The sequence below is a fragment of the Saimiri boliviensis genome, chromosome 13, assembly GCF_048565385.1.
Source record: "Saimiri boliviensis isolate mSaiBol1 chromosome 13, mSaiBol1.pri, whole genome shotgun sequence".
Lineage (NCBI taxonomy): Eukaryota > Metazoa > Chordata > Mammalia > Primates > Cebidae > Saimiri > Saimiri boliviensis.
The window spans coordinates 56,496,463-56,501,006 of record NC_133461.1 but is presented as its reverse complement, the minus strand read 5'-3'; the positions used below and the strand labels follow the sequence as shown (position 1 = coordinate 56,501,006).

The following is a 4,544-nucleotide window of genomic DNA, read 5'->3' as shown; positions in this document are numbered from 1 at the left end:
ATCAAAAAAAATAAAAGAAGGAAGGAAGGAAGGGAGGGAGGGAGGGGCAGAGGGAGAGAGGGAAGGAAAATAAAACAGGGACCTTCATTCTACAACTACAAGAAAGTGGATTCTGTAAAGAATTGAATGACTAGGTAGAGGACTCCAAGCCTCAGATGAGAGTCACAACCCTGGCCACATCCTGATTTCAACTTGGTGAGTCCCTGAGCAGAGGAACCAGCTAACCCATACCTGGACTCCTCACCCACAGAAAGTCTGAAACACATTTTGTGTTGTTTTAAGTTGCTAAATTTGTAGCAATTTGTTATGCAGTAATAGTAAACTAATCTTCAAGGTATCAAGTCACAGAAAATTAAAAAAAAAAAAAGAAAACTAATACGTGGTTCTTGCTTTAGAGGTTTTTTAGATGGGACTAGAGCAGCTTTGAGTCTAGAGCTAATTTTGTCCCACTGTTTAGGCAAAACCTTTTTATCCAATGCTCTGTGAGTTATGGGGTTTTCCACTCTGGCTATTGGAACAAGAACTATTTCCACCAATGTATTTAGTTGTAAGAATTATTCCCTCTAATTTTTTTGTTTCTCTTTTCCCCAGCCTCAGGTAGTTTTTGTACACCATGTGTTGTTCTGTGCTCAGCTAAAGACTCCAGGGGAAATCTCTTCAGGTCTCTGGGTTCTTTCTCTATCTCTCTTTTATTTATTTATTTATTATTTTTATTTTTTATTCAGTCTCCGTAGATACTGTCAAAAATTGCCAGTGCTGATTGTATTTCAAGTCATCATGGTGAGTTATTGGGAAAAGTTTTCAATTGCACCTGGGATAAACCTCATTGGCTATGATACTGCCATTGAGCAAAGCTTTTTCTTTCTTTCTTTCTTTTTTTTTTTTTTTTTTTTTTTGAAATGGGGTCTTCCTCTGTTGCCCAGGCTGGAGTGCAGTGGTGTGATTTTTGGCTCACTGCAACCACCACCTCCCGGGTTCAAGCGATTCTCCTGCCTCAGACTCCCAAGTAGCTGGGATTACAGGCACCCACCACCACACCTGGCTAATTTTTGTGCTTTACTTAGTAGAGACAGGATTTCACTGTGTTGGCCAGGCTGGTCTTGAACTCCTGACTTTTTTATTTTATTTTTTAAATAGAGATAATCATTATCTCTTCCCTGAGTTTTTCTTTTTCTCTTCTTTTCTTTCTATATTTTTTGTTTGTTTTTTGTTTTGAGACAGAGCCTCGTTTTGTTGCCCAGGCTGGAATACAGTGGCACAATTTTGGCTCACTGCAACCTCCACCTCTTGGGTTCGAGCAATTATGCTTCAGCCTCCTGAGTAGCTGGGATTGCAAGTGCTTGCCACCACACCTGGCTGATTTTTGTATTTTCAGTAGAGGTGAAGTTTCGACATATTGCCCAGGTTGGTCTCGAACTCCTGACCTCAAGTGATCCACCCACCTCAGCCTCCCAAAGTGCTGGGATTCGGGTGTGAGCCATCGTGCCCTGGAGTTCTTTCTCTTTGTAGCACCAGTACTTTTCCTTGTAGACTCTAGCAATCCTGGCCTCCTGAGACTCTCAGATCAGGGAGTCTTCTCCACTCAGGAAGACCAGTGGGCTTTATCTAAGTTCCCTCATCCCAAGCCATGGCCAGAAAACTCTCTAGGTAAACTGAGGCAATCATAGGGCTCATTTTAGTTGTTTTGCATCTTGCATCCATCACTGTCCTTTGTTACCTGTGTCTAATATCTTCAAACCATTGTTTCATATATTTTGTCTGCTTTTCTTTCAGTCATTTCAGGTGGGAGGATAAATCTGTTTCCTATTATTACTCCATCTTGGCTGGAATTAGAATTCCAGTGCCATACTGTAATTAAGTACTTTTAAATCTTCTTTTCTTTGCTTATACTGTTCTCCCTTCTAGAATATCCACTTGGTGAACTTTTCTTAAGGTCCCAAGGCCAGGTCAAATGTTACCTCCTCTATATAGCCTAATCCTAATCTCTGGGAAGAAATAACCATTTCCTTCTTTGTGCTCCCATGGAATTTATTGTATTATATTTCTACTATAATATGTGTCACATTTTATCCCAATTGATTTATTAAGCTGCCTGACTTCCCTGTTGGAATGTGAAAGAAAATGGATTTCTATTCTGTTGACATTGTATAGATCTCAACAAATCAGACCCATGCTAAGACTGGGGCTACACAATGATGAAAAGATATGTTTCCTACTGTACTAGTCAGGGTTCTTCAAGAAACAGTGCCAATAGAATGTATCTTTGTGAGTGCATTTATGAAGAAATGTATTATACAGAATTGGCTTATGTGATTATGGGCACTGAGAAGTCCCATGATCTACCATCTGCCAGCTGGAAACCCAGGAGAGCCAATGGTGTAATTCAAAGATCCTAAGTGCCAGTAAGATGATGGTAGATTCCAGACCAGATTCAAAGGCCTGAGAATCAGTTGCACTGATGGCCGGGGAAGATCAATGTCCTAGCCTAAGCAGTCAGGCAGAGAGTGAATTCAATCTTCCTCCACAATTTTTCATCTACTTCGTTCAGCTCACTTATTCCAATGCTATTCTCTCCAGATATACCCTCATACACACCCGGAAATAATGTTTAATCAGCTATCTGAGCATCTCATATCCCCGTTAAGTCATCAAATAAGATTAACCATGAATAGACTAGGGAGAGAGCATCTTTTTAGGCCAGTAAGCCATCATAATGTCATAAAAGAGCAGTCTGTATGAGATCCTGTGTAGAAAGAAACATAACAAAATAAAGGAGTCTGCCAAAGCATCACAGATCTGTTATTGTTCCATATAAATATTGTTCCATATAAAAATTGAGGGCTGAGTAGGAATCTAAAGTAGGAAGATATAGGTAAAAGGCTGGCTAAAAGAAATTTTACTTGAGTAAACAATGGGTGGAAATACAGGTAGATACAGAGAACATGGTGTGTTTGAGGAAGGGCAATTAAGTTTAGCATGGCTATTTCAGTGCAGTTTTCTTTATTCATTTGCATGTGTAAATGATCAGAAAAACTAAACCAAAGTCATTTTATCCCTTAATATTTATTGAGTGCCTACTCTATGCCATGTTCTGCTAAATTCTCAGGCTGCAATGATTTGTAAAATGAGGTCCAGTCCCTGCTCTTATGTAACTAATAGTCAACACCAATTGCTGAAGGCCCAATATAGATGGCATATGTAGAATAAAATAGCATCCAATTATTAAGGTAGGCCAAGTAAGTTCTTATGATGAAAACAAATGAGGCAAACATTCCAGATGAAACATTTGCAGCACACAATTAGTCCACTTCTCATCACGAGTGACTTAGGCATCTGCTCTGTGCTCAGGGAATGCAGTCTAATGCTAATATTAGCGACATCAACACATGGAAATGAAAGGCAGAAGGAAGGAAGAAAAAAAGGAAGGAAGGCAAAACTGCTACCCCCAAAAGATATCAAAAATATTTTTATTCTACCTCCTGTTTTTGTATTACCCATTTTTATTAGTTCATTATATTTAGCTTAGTTAAATGCTGGCTTAGAGTGATACTGAACAGGCTGTTTATATCACAGCACTTTCTCTATCTATACAGACCTGCATTCATGGAAAGGGGATTTCTTATGGAAAGTTATTTGTGATGTAGCTAAGTTATCCTAAAGTAAACAAATCTGGAAGAATAAGGGACTGACAATGATCTGCTGTGCCCTGTTACTAAAGAATTGCTGTTATCTAAGCATTGTATGTGCATTTCAAATACTCTCAGGAGAAGTTTGTTTTTTGTTGTTGTTGTTGTTGCTGTTTAGAGACAGGGTTTCACTATATTGCCTAGGCTGGTCTCGACCTCCTGGGCTAAAGTGATCCTCGAACTCCCAAAGTGCTAGGATTGCAGGCATGAGCCACCACACCCAGACTTGTATAACATTTTTAAAGGGGGAAGAGGGATTTTGATACTTTCTGTCCTCATCTCAGTGAGATGCCTTTTTTTTTTTTGGTCTAATGTATTCTTCCTCAAAAGGGCAGAATCTAAGTCAGATGCAGTGCAAGAGAAGGGGTTAGTCTGTTCTATAAACTGTTAGAGAGATTTAAAAAATAGGCAATCTAATTGACTCATGCATGGCTCACAGCCATATAAATGCTTGCAAAATTGCTTCCTGCACAGTAATAGTGACCACAGAGAAGCAGAAGTAAAATGGAAGCAAGTGAGATGAGAGCTCTTAGGAAATCTTTAGCAGGACTTTCAAACTTTTGTTAAAACTTTTGTTTAACTTTGTGGAGAACTGTCCCTTGGAAGATTAAATGCTCTTTAAACAAGCATACTGCAAGTCAAAATTCACATAATTTGCCTACAAAATAAGAACTCATTGGTAGCAAATTTCATTTCTGGAAATATGTCTTTCAGAATCAACTGAAGAGAAGCAATTTTTTTTCAATGACTGTGGCTACATTGTTACTAGGAGATTTGTAATCTGCTTTAAACATGTTACTAAGAAAGAAGTTAACGTAACTCCTAAGTTTGTTGTTTACATTTAATTAAGGGTATTAC

At 38.7% G+C, this 4,544-nt stretch overlaps 1 pseudogene; it reads right to left on the bottom strand.

The window, feature by feature from the left end:
* Positions 1–725: 725 nt before the first annotated feature.
* On the bottom strand, positions 726–856 carry LOC141580999 (U4 spliceosomal RNA; annotated as a pseudogene).
* Positions 857–4,544: the final 3,688 nt, after the last annotated feature.